Source organism: Moschus berezovskii, chromosome X, assembly GCF_049115385.1.
Source record: "Moschus berezovskii isolate FMDL1 chromosome X, NW_MosBer_1.0, whole genome shotgun sequence".
Taxonomy (NCBI): Eukaryota; Metazoa; Chordata; class Mammalia; order Artiodactyla; family Moschidae; genus Moschus; species Moschus berezovskii.
The window spans coordinates 28,642,912-28,659,315 of record NC_142488.1 but is presented as its reverse complement, the minus strand read 5'-3'; the positions used below and the strand labels follow the sequence as shown (position 1 = coordinate 28,659,315).

The window sequence follows — 16,404 nt, the reverse complement described above, 5'->3', positions numbered from 1 at the left end:
ACTGACAGCCTAGAGAGGACTTAAAATAGCATCAAAAAGTAAAAGAGACAAGGGGCTGAGGAGAGAGAGGCCAAATAGAAGAAAGAGCATCATTTATATCCTAGGATGAGCTATCACATCTTCTCAGTGGGAGCCTGAGAAGAACCCCCAAATGAAACAGAGAAAGAGCTAATTTTAGACACCTGTTATGTCCAGAGAGGACAAAGCTATCCTATGATTGTACCTGTAAAGCGATAATTTACCATCTTGATTGCCACTCTCTTCCCTAGAAAAGGCTGTGGTTAGCAAACCAAGGGGAGAAATAGAAGCCTAAGGAACAGAAAGATAAGGCTTATACCTGCTTCTTTGACTTTAAGCTCCTCACTGAGGGTAGGACCGAACTGGAGAGAGAAGAAACAATTTTAAATCAAGGTCTGAGTTTTGATCATTTTAAGGAGCTGCTGGTTGTGTTCCCAACCTTTTTTCTAAAGTCATAAGACTGCTTAGAATAAGACCCCATTTTCCAGTCTACCCTGCATGTAGATAAAATAACATGGTTAAGTGATGGTAATAACCCACGGCAGTGGCCTTAAAGGAAATGGGGAGGCCTTCCTTTTCCTAATGACAAGAATGTCATGTGGTGCTCAGCCATACTGGACCAAATATACTAGGATAGCAGTCTAGGGATGGTGAAGGAACAGGATAGAAGGAAACTAACTCTTGCTCAGTGCTTCCCAGATGGCGCTAGTGCTAAAGAACCCACCTGCCAACGCAGGAGACGTAAGAGATCCCTGGGTCGAGAAGATCCCCTGGAAGAGGGCAAGGCAACCCACTCCAGTATTCTTGCCTGGAAAATTCCATGGACAGAGGAGCCTGGTGGGCCCAAGTCCATAGGGTCGCAAAGAGTTGGACACAACTGAAGTGACTTAGCATGCAACTCTTGCTTACTCTGTGGGACAGAGCTGCTGTATTAGTCCTCTTATGGCATGTAATAAACAAAAGCCTCAGTGCTGTACTATAATACACGTTTATTGCTCACTCATGGTTTTGTGAGTTGGTTGGGGCAGTTGTTTGGTATGAATCCTTGAACTTGAAGCAGGTTTGCTACAAATGTTTCAACACACTGGTTCCCACTATGTGTGGGTGTGTGACCTGACTGAATGGCCCCCTTTCTGACCACACCCAGCTTCCAAAATAAGTGGTTCTCAACAGTGCAGCTGCTCTGCTTCAGAACATGGATCAGGTTCAGCTTTGCACTATGTGTCTCATTTTCATTCCCAGGCTGCAAGATTGGAAGCTCTCAGGACAGTGGCTCCTTCCCATAGCAGCAGTTGGAAGCCGTTTGCCGTTTTCCCACTTGCAGACACAGCATCCCAAACCTCCCTCAGAGATTCCAGCATCAGGAGATGCTGCTTCCAGCTCAGAGGTTTCAGCTCCACAATGCCCCTGGTCTAAATATCCAAATTATAATGACTGGAATAATCCTAACCGCTTTCCTTGGTTCCACCAGCTCTAGGCATAGGAGCTGCTTCTACGCAGTTGCTACATCAACAATATATTAAAAGGGTTCTCTTGCCTTTTCAGTCATCTAATGATCAATTCTGTAAATTCTCTCCGTGAAAATAATCGGGATGGTTTGTTTCCTGACATCTCCCCGACTAATTCACTGGACTAAATCCCATGACTGTGAGACACCCAAGAATTCTCTTGCCCCCAGTATCTGTCTCTCCTCATTTCTATCATATAATTCACTGCTGAACTATCATAGTTTTTTTCCTTGCCCGTCTCCATCCTAGGCCAACAAATCCCTGAGGTCAGAGCACATGTTTCCTCAGTGACTGGCACATAGGAAAAACTGAAAAACACTGAGTTTGAATGAATAAATTAATGAAAGAGCGAGGGAAAATAAAACAGGAACAAAAGCAGCTGTTTTAGTATGAGATTTGGAAGACTCCTGTAGCGCCAAAATGAAAGAGAAAGTTAGATGGTGCCGTGGGAAACAGGAGGACTGTGGCTGCACAAAGCAAGCGAACCGAGAACAGGATGAAGTGGAAGCTGAAGCTTTTTGCAAAGAATACTCGGTGACAGGGAGAGTAGGGAGAGGAAAGGGTTGGAGGATTCCCAGAGCCTCCAAAGCATGCAGGTTGTTTGAGCTCTCGAGGGATGCTGCTGCTGCTGCTGCTAAGTCACTTCAGCCGTGTCCGACTCTGTGTGACCCCATAGACGGAAGCCCACTAGGCTCCCCCATCCCTGGGATTCTCCAGGCAAGAACACTGGAGGGGGCTCGAGGGATGACCAAGCCTTAAGTGACGTCGCTCACTTCGCCTGGGTCCCGCCCAGTCCTTGCCGGGGTTTCAGTTCAGGTTACTCCGCCCCCTCTGTCTCTGCCCCGCGCCTCCGGAGGAAACAGGTAAAACACGGAGAACTGGGTAGTAGCTCAGGAGTTGTTTTGGGCATGCGTCTTCGTCGTTCCGCGCGCAGGCGCAGTAACTTTCGTCTGGTGCTGCCCGTTTCCAATTCGGGGTAGCGTTTGAAGTCAGTTCAGGCTACCCTCATCGACCGCCTTTCCCGTGGGTCCCCGCCCTCCCGTGTGTGTCTGTGTGTGTGGGAAGCCTCGCGAGATCGCCATCGGCCGTCCCCAGCGGCGCCATCTTTGTGCCTGGCGAGCGACGGCGCTCAACGCGAGCCTTGAAGCTGGAGGTTCGCTTGCCAAGCTCTCGCCGAGACCGGATCCAGGAAATACGAGGCGGGCCTCGGTGGGAGGGACGCACTGAAGGAGGAGGGAGGAAAGGGGGCGGCGGCGGCTCTCACCGGACTCGGGCCCCGCTCGGCGCGCACCCAAGGGGGGGTCGGGCGGGGAAGCGGCGCCGGGCCCGGACCCCCCGCGGGAGCTGGCGACTGGTGTGAGGGCGAGGCGGCGGCAGCGGCGAACAGGGAGCAGCAGCTGCGGGTGAGTGTCCGCGAGGAGGCCCGGCACCTGCCTGAGCCGGGGCGTCGGGAGTGGCCCCGGGGTCGTCTCGGTGACCCCGCTCCCGGGCGGTGGGCGTGTGCTGGTCTGCGGGTGTCCCGGGGACTCGTCTCCGCCTGGGGCTGCGGCGGACTCGGAGCACTGCAGGGCTGCCGGAGGTCTGCGCAGGGCCTGGCACGCCCGCCCGGGACGCCCCGGGAGGCCGAGAAGAGAGGGAGTGGCCGGGGGCCTGGGTTGGCCTTCGCCCCCCAGCAGAGGGGAGGATGTCCTTCCTCGCCGGAGCCTGGGCATTGCAAAGAGTGAACCTCTGTGTCCTGGCTTCAAGCCCCTCAAAAGTGTTTGGGAACGAGGACTAGCAAGATTGGGGTTGTTGAGGGTGTTGAGAGAACCTGGGGAAGACTAGTAGCGATAGGAGTTAATTGTTCGAAAAGACGTTTGTCAGTGATTGTTGGCAGGTGTGGAGTAAGGCGAACATACTGTCGACGTTCTTTTAAAGAAGATCACACAAGCAGTCCTCTGAGGTCCAAAACAGAGTTATTCCCAGTTGGAGTTCTATAGTTTAGTGCTGTGTGGCAGCTCATTAAAGTGCCTAAATAAACGCAGGACTTGTGGGGAGGGAATGGGGGACAAGGTGGGTTAAAAAGTAAGCTGCATGTAAAGTCAAAAGTTCATATCGTTGATACAAAGCATTTTTGTCCTTACTGAAATGTAATTTATTTTAAATTGCTTAAGAAAACTTGTCATCTTTGGTCCAGACACGGCTTGTCAATTCCATGAGTTCCTCAGTGACATTCGTCAATCAGACGATAATTTTGGCTTGTCATGTATTCTGGTTTGTAGAAGAACAAGAATGAATGGGAAAAGAACAACTTGACAAACTTAGTTTCTTTTAAACACTTTTTCCTTTTGGAACGATAAGGGGATTTAGTTTATGTCTTTGCAGATATTTTGCAATAATATACCAGAACATTTGTAAGAAGAAAGAAACATTTCTATTAAGAAAGGGCTTTTGAGAGGAGAGTTTAATGTTTCACAGTATTCGCTTTTAAAGGCATCATCCTAGCTTTTAAAAGCAGTACCATAGGCACGACCGCTGGTAAGGTGTTTTTTTTTTTTTTTAAATGTACCTAAAATTTTTTTATTGTAGTGTAGATAATTTACAGTGTTGTGTTAGCCATGGTAAGTTTTGTGATGGTATCTTTTATGAATACCTGAAGAATGCAAGCATATATACATACATAATTTTAAGTGCCTCTATGATAGGAAGTGTTTAAATTTTAGTGCGTTCTCCCTTACAGCCTTCTTGATCAACAGACTTTAGTGAAGGTAAATATTACATATGTGATTTTTATCTTTACATTTGACAGGACGTAATAATCTGTGTTCTGTCACTCTGAATTTTCTTCCACATGTTTCTTTGACACTGTCAACACACTCTGTAAAGTTTGTATTGGAGCAAAGGGAGCAAACATTGAGTAATCAGACACTGGGCTTGGTGGGTTATGTATGTTTGCATTTAATCCTCATAGCTACCGTGTGCTAAAGGTAATAATATTATCTTTGTTTTACAGATAAGGACACTAACCTCCAGTATTCTTCAGTAACTTTCCTGAGTAGGTCATATAGCTGGTAAATTGTGGAGCTAGAGCTCAAACTGGTGTGTGTCTAATTCTAGAATATGTGCTTTTTCTACTGTACTCTGCATAAGTATATGTACTGACTAATACACATTTTGGGAAAATGGAAATTTTTGTTATAAAGAAATCTTTCAGTTCTGTTGGTAATCTTGAAAGCAGTTGGTGTCCTTGGTTGAAAATTGTCTATTTTTTTTCCTTTTCGTATGTGTCAATTTTCTAGCCAGGGTAACATTTTAGCACAAGCCTGCTGATTAGTGAGAATTCCTAGTAGCCGGTAGTGACCCATCTGAAATTCAGATGTTTTCAGTAACTTTGCCTTAAGTTTCAGCGTGCCAAAGATACTTCAGAGATCAAATATCTTGTTTATTCTGGTCCTGAGTAGTTTTTGAAATTATATGACTAAAATAAAATATAAACTATTTATAAGGATTTTTGCTTTATCATAACATGGATGTTCACACACACATATCCACCCACCTACTCACCCAACCACCTACCTTCTCCAGCAAGTGAAGTACTTGATAGCAGATGCTGTTTTTCTTCTCTTTAATTTAGTACAGAGGTTTTGGACTGAGTTTGTATTTTGCAGAAAAATACAGCAGCTGTTCTGGGATCCAGCATAATCTTTTACGGGGCTAGGGAGTGAAAGACCATCTGAGATGTTGGTGAAACAGTAGAAACATCTTCCCAGTGTGTGGCCCATTGTTCACTTTTGTCCCCCACTGGTCTCTGCTCTTGCATGTTTGTCACAATGCTGAACTTGCCTACCTGACCGTTATCTCTGCTCAAGAGAGAGTTCAACTGGAAAAGTAGCCACTGAAAGCTGAAATTAAAAAAAAAGAAGGAAAGAAAACAAATTCTAAGTGCTGGCACTCATCTTCTAGCAGGCCATTTGGTTAAGTTTACCTGTCAAATTAATTAACCCAGGCTGGAAGTTCTGGAAACATGGGTATAAGAGGGTGGAGGAAAAAGAAGTCCTGTGCTCCTCAGGACGCATCTGTTTATGTTTTATGGAATTTGGAGCTTTGCTTATAATATCTTGAAGTCTTCATGGGTCATATTTGGTAATGATTGAGCAAGTTTTTCTTAATAGGTACACTCCCAAGAACAGGTTAAATAAATTCCTTATTTGTGAAGTTTAATTGCTCATGATATTTGGGCTACTGGGCCAAAAAAAGTCAATAAATGATAATGTAAGTGAGTGCTCACCAAGTAAATAAAAAAGCCTTTCTGAAATGATTTATATTGCCACTGTATTAAAAAAAGATACCAGGAAATTGTCTCATGTATTTAGAAGTTTAGCTTCATACCTTCTTCATAATAAGCCTCAGTTTATTACCATGACCACAAATATTCCTGTCGGAAAGTGAAATGGTCCTGATGCAATATTTGAAACTGTCAAAATGAATTCTGAATATTTAAGAACATATATGATACTTTGATTCACTGGCAGTTCTGTTAATTTATTTGTCTGACCCTCCAATATCTTAACTTCCCCTCTGCTTCAAATTTCTATCCTTACTTTCCTTCCTCTCTTTCTGACCCTGTTTTTGTTGGTACCTGGAGTTTTCCCTTAGTTCTCAGTTGACACTGAGGTCCTCAGCAGAATGGATGATGACAAAGAGGGCAATGAAACTCTTCTAGGTCCACTCCCCTTCTCCGTATGCATGTGCTCTATGAGGTCAAGAGGGACCCGGACAAGACCCCTTAACTCACTGCATTCTTTATTGCACAGGAGAATAAGAGTAGCCAGAAAGAGGGAGTCTTTGTCAAGACTCTTCCCTGTGGTTTCTTTTCCTTGTCTCTCCTAAGCATTAAGGGGGAAAGCTTGTAACAGCCCATCTGCTGTGGGAGTAGCCACTGTTCCCTCATTGTCCTTTGCAGGCCAGCCCAACCCTCACAGGCTTTGCTTTGCTCCTTTTAGCTGCCATCCCACCCTTCTTCCTTTACTCCCAAGTAGGTGTTGCCTTCTCATCCCAGGATTTCCTTCCACCACACTCTGAAGCCTAGTACACTGTCTACTACCCTCTTTTATACCTTTCCTCCTACTTGGCCTTGATCATGGAATCCTAGGCCTGTGGTTCTAGGGGAGCTGACTCAGTTAAGAGGAGGGAAGAATTCTTTTTTACTTCCAAGGTTTAGTGGGGCAGGGATATTCTTTTATTCTTGACTGCTAAATGAATTTTTTGATAGAAACATTGCTCATGAAGCTTCAGTATTTTATTATACTTCTGTATTCTTATGGTTATTTAAGCTTTAGTGGACTGTCTTAGAAGCTTGGCACATTGGATCTTTGTTTCCTCAGGAGGCAAGTTTGAGGCTCAAGTAGATGACTGAAAAAACCAACTTGTGCTCCAGAAGTTGTTTGGGGTGGTGTGCTTTTTGTTACTCAGTGGAATGGTAGGGAGCAGATGTATAGCTATCCAAAATTACATGTTAGGGGGATCAGGTGGCTCTTTGCAGAGATAAGCTGATAGTCTTTTTAGATGGTCAGTGGAGAATTTCTGAATTTAGACATGTGTTTTGAAATACAATTGAAGTTCAGTCTATCCAGGATTAATGTTTGTCCTTGGAGCAGATGTTACAGTGTTGTGGAAAGAACAGTTTTTCTTTATCATAAAAGAATATCTTGTTCCCACTATTTCTTGCTGCTATTCTGAAACTTTTCAAGGGTATTGGAACTATGGCAGTTTTTACCCAAGTTTCTTTACTTAGTGATAAACATGGACAGTGTGTTTTAAGTTTTACTAGTTTGTTGTTGAAGTTGCATGCTGTTACCACCGTTTGTATTGTTCAAACAAGTAAGGAATTTCAAAGTGATAAAAGCAAAGCAAAATACATTTAAATTTTATTATCCTTAAATGTGTTCAGTCTTAGCTTGTTTGAAGGACATATTGCTAGTAAGTGCTTCCCTGATAGCTCAGTTGGTAAAGAATCCACCTGCAATTCAGGAGACCCCAGTTCAATTCCTGGGTTGGGAAGATCCACTGGAGAAGGGATGGGCCACCCAGTCCAGTATTCTGGCCTGGAGAATTCCATGGACTGTATAGTCCATGGGGTTGCAAAGAGTCAGACATGACTTTCACTTACTCCTACTAAAAGGCAAGATGGGCCCTCCAAGCCACTCATTTTAAAAATGAATTAGAGTTAAGTGCCCTTTGTTGAAGGTGGTGAAGAATCCACCAGCCAGTGCTGGAGACACAGGAGACACCGGTTTGATCCCTGGGTCAGGAAGATCCGCTGGAGGAGCGCATGGCAACCCACTCCAGTATTCTTGCCTGGAGAATCCCATGGTCAGAGGAGCCTGACAGGCTACAGTCCATGGAGTCACAAAGAGTTGGACATGACTGAGCCACCGAGCACACTCTAATGCCCTTTGTTTAAGAGTTTACCAAATTATTTAATTACACACAGATTGCCGTGGTTAAAATGCTCAGATATTCAAATCTTACTTTTCACACTAACTAGCTCTGTGATCTTGGGCAAGTTGCTTAATCTCTGACCTGTTTCCTCATTTTTGAAATTGGGATAATGCAATATCTACCTCACAGGATTTTCGTGAAGGTTAAATGAGCCAGAGGATGCGTAGTATTTAGAACATGCCTGGCAATGGTAAATGCTCAAAAAGAGTTAGTTCTGTTATTACTTTATCATCATCATTATTACTGCTGCTATTACTACTTTAGCTACCTTCTGATATGATTCCCCTTCTGTTCTGGGAGTTTGTGTGTATGTGTAAGATATATTTGTTTATTCTGTAATAGTTTTTTAATGCAAAACTTGGAGTGGCAGGGAGAGCAGTATATTCATTGTTGGGTACATCCAAAATCGGCCACAGCGCAGAAAATCCATAAAATATTAAACTAATTTTTTCCAATTAACACTTTCTATTATGTTAGATAAAAGGAACTGTGCCACTTTGACATTATGAGCAAAACTGGGGTTATTTGAGTAACCTCAGAGTCTTTATTAAATTTTGTCTAAGGCCAGAGTCTGTGTAGATAGAGCCTTAATTTCTAAATGGTTCATTTATAAGTATTACTTTTTGAAAATCAGCACCAATTTCCCACAGAAATAATGTCCCATGTGGCCTTCAGTTTTCCAGGCCAGCCCAGCATATCTGAATTTGAGGACTGATAGTAGTATAAAAACGAACTTCTATGTATAACAATGTCTCAACAAGAATATGCACTGAGTTCATCGGGTACAGAGAGATTATGAACACAATCTTGAAGATGGAGTGTTGGGGTCACATTCGTTCACAATTCTAGTGAGGATTCCCAAGTCTTGGGCAGAGAGCTTCTTTTCTGGTGGAAGCTAAGCACAGGGTAAGTAGTGGGACCTGGTCTCTAGAAGGCAGGAGGTTTTTCTTGGCTTGCCTCTTCAAAAAGCTGTGTAGTGTAGTTGTTGTTGTTCAGTCGCTAAGTTATGTCTGAATCTTTGTGACCCCATGGATTGCAGCATGCCTAGTGGTTGCCATCAAATTTCTGTTCTGTCACGGAACCTCTCATGTAAAATGTAGATGTAAGTACTGCTTACTTAACAAGGTTTGGGGCAGTGTTAAATGTGTTAATACATATAAAGCAGTTAAAACAGCACCTGGCCCATTGGTGAGTACATGAGAAATGTTATATATATATGTGTGTGTGTTTGTGTATAAGTATTATTAAGCTTCGGCTGTTCATTGTACATAGCTGTTGTAGTTAAATAGGATTATTCTCCCTTTCCACTGAGAAATACTTTCATAGCTTTTCATTTTCATCCCTGCCTAAAATAAGTATCGTGTTTTTGTTTTTGTTTGAGGCTTTTCTGGGAGTTTATTTTATAATATTAATGGAGAAATAGGTGACTCTTTACTCTTTAAGTAGAGTCCCTTCTGTGTGTATCTCCTCATCCCTGTTTTAGGCCTTGTAGGGATGTAGAGATGCATTGCCTGAAAATACTGACTGTGGATCAGAATTGAGGTATAAATTTTTTGATTTCTGGTAGTTCTTGCTAAGTCATTTTTTTAAAAATAGGCGAAAATAGAACAGAGTTCCCATATACTCTTCATCCAGGTATATGTAGCAGTGGTACGTTTGTCAAAACTAAGACACTAACATTGGTATATTATTATTAGCTAAACTGAGATTTATTTGATTTCACTATTTTTCCCACTACTGTCCTGTTATGTTTTAGGATCCATTTGAGGGTACTAGCGGAGAGGGCAATGGCACCCCACTCCAGTACACTTGCCTGGAAAATCCCATGGATGGAGGAGCCTGGTAGGCTGCAGTCCATGGGGTCGTGAAGAGTCGGAGACGACTGAGTGACTTCACTTTCACTTTTCACTTTCATGCATTGGAGAAGGAAATGGCAACCCACTCCGGTGTTCTTGCCTGGAGAATCCCAGGGATGGGGGATCCTGGTGGGCTGCCGTCTATGGGGTCGCACAGAGTTGAACACGACTGAAGCAACTTAGCAGCAGCAGAAGGTACCATGTTGCATTTAGTTACTAGGTCATTTTTAATCTTTAGGGGATACGTTTCTGTGGCCATAAAACCATTTTCTGACTTAATCTTTCTGCAGGTCCTCAAAAGGCCAGGTGTTTCCCCTGGGGATGTCTAGTTCAAGGATTCATCTTGGCAGTGAACTTTATAGTTTGAAATAAAAGAAGAATCCTACGATAGAGGAAAGAATGCTGTGGTGTTAGGGTGGAGACTAAAGCATTTTTATAATTTAGAAATATGTTGGACTAAACGGGTTATTTCATGTACTGTTTGTTCTCTTTCGATGGATTTAGCTTCAGAATGACAGGACATCTTTTTAAATCGTTAAAGATATGTAAAAGACATACTTCATATTAGGTATGGAAGTTAACTGGAATGAATTGCAGAAAGTACTTGTAATTCTGGTTGAAAAATATATTAGGTTTGTACAATAACTTGTTGCTAATTTAGCACGTTTGTTTATTTATATGTATTGACCTCAGTGTGAGGTCATGATTGATCTTATTTTGTCTTTTTCAGGAGTACTGTATGCTATGGGTGCCATTGTCATTCTAAATTATCACTTATGCCTTACATTTGATGTCACAATCATCATTTAGTGTAAACAGAAAGTTATCTGTTAGGTTGCACGTCATGAAATTTAGAAAGTCTTATCTTTTCTTCCCCAGAAATAGTATTTGGCTATTAGTCATGGATGGCAAACAAATTAATTTTGGGTTGGTAACATTTGGATGAAAATGTTCTCATTGAATGTGGTATGTATTGAGGGACCCTGCCAATAAACAAACCCTTGGTGGGTTGAAGTCCCCTAGAACTTATAGAAGGAGAAGGAAATGACAACCCACTCCAGTACTCTTGCCTGGAAAATCTCATGGACGGAGGAGCCTGGTAGGCTGCAGTCCATGGGGTCGCTAGGAGTCGGACACAAACTGAGCGACTTCACTTTCACTTTCATGCATTGGAGAAGGAAATGGCAACCCACTCCAGTGTTCTTGCCTGGAGAATCCCAGGGACAGAGGAGCCTGGTGGGCTGCCGTCTATGGGGTCACACAGAGTCGGACACGACTAAAGTGACTTAGCAGCAGCAGAACTTATAGAAAACTGGGAGAGGGGAGAACTTAAATAGCTTCAGTTGTTTCTACTTATCAAGAGCTGCTTATGACCTTGGACAAATCACCCAATTTCAAAGGACCTTAGTTTCTTCGTTTGTGAATTTAGGAGATTTGACTAGATGTGTCAGTCTGTTCATTTCTAAGATTCGAAAGAACCACTGTCATTTTCCCAATGTATATTCTTGGCTTCTGTGTTGTAATGGACTGTCTATCTGTTCCATTGATCTATATGTCTGTATTTATGCCAACTCCACCGTGGTCATGTATGGATGTGAGAGTTGGACTGTGAAGAAAGCTGATCGCCGAAGAATTGATGCTTTTGAACTGTGATGTTGGAGAAGACTCTTGAGAGTCCCTTGTACTGCAAGGAGATCCAGCCAGTCCATTCTAAAGGAGATCAATCCTGGGTGTTTATTGGAAGGACTGATGCTAAAACTGAAACTGCAATACTTTGGTCACCTCATGCGACGAGTTGACTCACTGGAAAAGACTGATGCTGGGAAAGGTTGGGGGCGGGAGGAGAAGGGGACGACGGAGAATGAGATGGCTGGATGGCATCACCGACTCGATGGACATGAGTTTGAGTGAACTCCGGGAGTTGGTGATGGACAGGGAGGCCTGGCGTGCTGTGATTCATGGGGTCGCGGAGAGTCGGACAGGACTGAGCAACTGAACTGAACTGATGCCAACTCCATACTGTTTTGATTAGTATAGCTTTGTAATATAGTTTGAGACCAGGAAGCATGATGCTTCCAGCATTTTTATTTCTCACGATTGCATTGATTATTGGAGGTCTTTGGTGGTTGCATATAAATTTTAGGATTGTTTGTTCTCTTTTTGTGAAAAATACCATTGGAATTTTGATAGGAATTTCATTGAATCTGTGGATTTCTTTAGGTAGTATGGACATTTTAACAACATTAATTCTTTCAATTCATGGGCATGTACTATCTTTTTTTGTGTCTTCAGTTTGTTTCAACAGTGTCTTATAGTTTTCAGTATATAAATCTTTACCCTCCTTCATTAGATTTATTCCTTGGTAGTTTATTCTTTTTGATGTGGTTGTAAATGGGATTGTCTTCTTAATTTCTCTGTGCTGTGCTGTACTTAGTCGGTCAGTCATGTCTTACTCTTTGTGACCCCATGGACTATAATATAGCCCACTTGGCTCCTCTGTCCATGGGGATTCTCCAGGCAAGAATACTGGAGTGGATTGCCATGCCCTCCTCCAGGGGATCTTCCTGACTCAGGGATCTAACCCAGGTCTCCTGCATTGCAGGCGGATTCTTTACTGACTGAGCCATCATTTTATTAGTATAACAAAAGTTTTTTGTGTATTGACTTTGTATCTTTTAATTTTATTGAATTCGTTTATTGGTTGTTAACAGTTTTTTGATGGAGTCTTAAAGAGTTTTCTATATATGATACCATGTCATCTGCAAATATTGATAGTTCTTTGTTTCCAGTTTGAATGCTTTTTATTTCTTGCCTAATTTTTTGGCTAGGTCTTCCAATGCTACACTGAATAAAAGTGATGAGAGTGGACATTTTTAGCTTGTTCCTGATCATAGAGGAAAAGCTTTCAGCTTTATACTTTTGAATATGATGTTAGCGGTAGACCTGTACATATATCTTTCCACTCCCTCTGTACCCACTTTCTTGAGAATTTTAATCATGAATGAATGTTGAATTTTGTCAAATGTTTTTTCTGCATCTATTAAGATGATCATATGATTTTTATCCTTTATCTTGTTAATGTAGTACATCGTATTGACTGATTTGCAGGTCTTGCACCATCCTTGCCTCCCTGGAATAAACCGTTTGATTATAGTATATGGTTCTTTTAATGTACTCTTGATTTTCATTTGCTACTATTTTGTTGAGAATTTTTCCTCTTTGTTCATCAAGGATATTGTACTGTAGTTTTCTTTGTTTTGGTATCCTTGTCTAGTTTTAGTATCGGCCCAATTCTGGCCTTTTAAAATGAGTTTGGAAGTGTCCTCTTCCATTTTTTGTTGTTGTTGTTTTTTCTCTCTTCTGTGTTTTGGAAAGAGTTTGGGAGGGATTTGTATTAATTCTTCTTTGACTGTTTGGTAGACTTCACCAATGGAACTCTCAGATCCTCGACTCTTCTTTGTTGGGAGATTTTTTGGTTACTGATTCAGTCTCCCTAATAGTAATTAATCTATTCACATTTCCTATTTCTTCATTATTCACTCTTGGAAGATTGTTTGTAGGAATTTATTCATTTCTTGCAGATTGTCCACTTTATTGGTATTGTTCATTGTGGTCTCTTATGATCTTTTGTATTTCTGTGGTATCCCTTGTAAAGGTTTGTCAGTTTTGTCTACTTTTTCAAAGAACCAGCTCTTAGTTTCATTGATCTTTTCTGTTGTCATTTTGGTTTCTTTTTCATTCATTTCCACTCTGATCTTTGTTATATCCTTCATTCTACTAACTTTGTACTTCCTTCTTTCTTCTAGTTCCTTGAAGTGTAATGTTCTATTGTTTATTTGCGTCTTTATTGTTTCTTCAGGTAGGCCTTTGTTACTATGAACTTCCCTCTTAGAACTGCTTTGTTGAATCTCATAATTTTGGTGTATTTTATTTTCATCTGTCTCAAGGTATTTTTTTCATGTGTGTGTTAGTTGCTCAATCGTGTCTGACTCTTTGCATCCCCATGGCCTGTAGCCCACCAGGTTCTTCTGTTCATGGAATTCTCCAGGCAAGAATATTACAGTTGGTAGCCATTTCCTTCTCCAGGGGAATCTTCCCAACCCAGGAATTGAACCCAGGTCTCCTGCATTGCAGGCAGATTCTTTATCATCTGAGCCACCAGGGATTTCTCTGTTGACCTATTAGTTGTTCAGTAACATGTTGTTTAATCTCCACATGTTAGTGAATTTTTCAGTTTTCCTCTTGTGATTGATTTCTGATTTATACCATGTTTGGGAAAGATGCTTGATATGGGTTTATTTCTTCGTAAAACTGTTTAGTAAGTTATATTTTTAAAAATGTGTCCTTTTAATCTGAATTTTCAGTGTATCAGCTTTAATATACTTTTATCATTTGTTTGTCTTCAGATTCCTCAGTGAAGATCCCTCCTTTTATTCTTTTTTTTAAATGGCCTTGAGGTATAATCATACAGCTTCCCCTTTCAGTGGTTTTTATAACATTCACAGATTTCTACAACCATCAGCATAATCAATTTCAGGACAAAAAGATATGTTGCACCCATTAGCAGTCACTCCCCATTTCCCACAAGCTGCTTCTTGCCCTGTCAGCCCTAGGCAGTCACAAATCTTTTTGCCTGTATAGATTTGTTTTTTTCTATAATTTTCATATAAATGGAATCATGCAATTTGTGGTCCTTTGGTGCTGGCTTCTTTGACTTAGCATAATGGTTTCAAAGTTCATTTATGTTGTAGCATATATCAGTACAGTTGACTCTGGAACAATAGGAGTTTGAGTTGTGTGGGTCCACTTACTTGGGACTTCTATCAGTAGAAAATGCTGCAGTACTATACAATCCACATTTGGTTTAATCTGCAAATATGGACCAGTGAATATAGAGGAACCGTGTATATGGAGGACCAACTATAAATTATACTCAGATTTTCAACTGTGTGAAGGGTTAGTAATCTTAATCCTTGTGTTGTTCAAGGGTCAACTGTACTTTGTTTCTTTTTACTGCCAGATAATATTATGCTGTATGGATATACCATATTTCATTTAATCATTCATCAGTGGATGGACATTTGAGTTGTTTCTGCTTTTTGGCTAGTAGGAATAATGCTGCCATGAATATTCATGGACAGGTTTTTGGGTAGATATATGTATTCATTTTTCTCGAACCTTTTTCATTCTTGATACTGTGTATATTACCTTTTTTTTCCCTCCCTCTTTTTTTTTTAAACTTTATTTTACATTGGAATATAGCCACTTAACAATAGGTTGTGATAATTTCAGGTGGACAGCTAAGGGACTTAGCCATACATGTTATCTGTTCTCTCCCAAGCTCCCTTCCCATCCAGGCTGCCACATTACACTCAGCAGGGTTCCCTGTCCTATACAGTAGGAGTTTGTCGGTTATCCATTTTAAATATAGCAATGTGTACATGTCAGTCCTAACTCCCTAACTATCCCTTCCCCCGACCCTTCCCTTCGTAACCATAAGTTCATTCTCTAAGTTTGTGAGTCTGTTTCAGTTTTGTAAATAAGTTCATTTGCATCATTTTCTTTTTAGATTTTGCACATAAGGGATGTCTGATGATATTTATCCTTCTCTGACTTAACTTCACTCAGTGTAACAATCTCTAAGTTCATCTACATTGCTGCAAATGGCATTATTTAATTATTTTTGATGACTAAGAAATATTCCATTGTGTTTATGTACCACATCTTCTTTACCCATTCCTCTGTTGATGGACATTTAGATTGCTTCCATGTCATAGTTATTGATAATAACTGTGCTGCAGTAAACATTGGGATGGATGTTTCCTCTCAGACCATGTTTTTCTCCAGATATATGCCCAAGAGTGGGATTGCGGTGTCATATGGCTTTATTTTTAGTTTAAAGAATGTCCGTACTGTTCTCCATAGTGGCTGTACCATTTTACATTCCCACTAACAGTGTTGGAGGGTTCCTTTTTCTCCACACCCTCTCCAACATTTATTTGTAGACTTTTTGATGATGGCCGTTCTGAGTGGTGTGAGGTGATACCTCATTGTAGTTGTGATTTGCATTTCTCTAATAATTAGTAATGTTGAGCATCTTTTCATGTTTCTCTTGATCATCTGTGTGTCTTCTTTGGAGAAATATCTAGGTCTTCCACTCATGTTTTGATTGAGTTTTTTTTTTTTGGTATTGAGCTGCATGAGCTGTTTGTAGATTTGGAGGTTTATCCCTTGTTGGTCACATAGTTTGCAAATATTTTCTGCCATTCTGTGTGTTGTCTTTTCATTTTGTTTATGGTTGCCTTCGCAAAGGCTTTTGAGTATACTTTGCCAACCAAGGTCCGTCCAGTCAAGGCTATGGTTTTTCCAGTGGTCATGTATGGATGTGAGAGTTGGACTGTGAAGAAAGCTGATCACCAAAGACTTGATGCTTTTGAACTGTGGTGTTGGAGAAGACTCTTGAGAGTCCCTTGGACTGCAAGGAGATCCAACCAGTCCATTCTAAAGGAGATCAGTCCTGGGTGTTCATTGGAAGGACTGAT

The 16,404-nt window shown here is 41.4% G+C and overlaps 1 protein-coding gene across 6 annotated transcripts in view; it reads left to right on the top strand.

Moving 5' to 3' along the window:
* Positions 1-2,672: 2,672 nt before the first annotated feature.
* The window catches only part of TAB3 (TGF-beta activated kinase 1 (MAP3K7) binding protein 3), a 94,552-nt gene continuing 80,820 nt past the window's right edge, over positions 2,673-16,404 (top strand). For 2 of the 6 annotated variants that reach the window (XM_055437854.2, XM_055437853.2), the window contains exon 1: positions 2,679-2,929. The gene's annotated coding sequence lies outside the window, so the exon portion shown is untranslated. Of the gene's footprint in view, positions 2,930-4,584; positions 4,605-16,404 lie in introns of those variants that run through there. The other 4 variants (XM_055437852.2, XM_055437851.2, XM_088834093.1 and 1 more) reach the window with 3 other exon arrangements.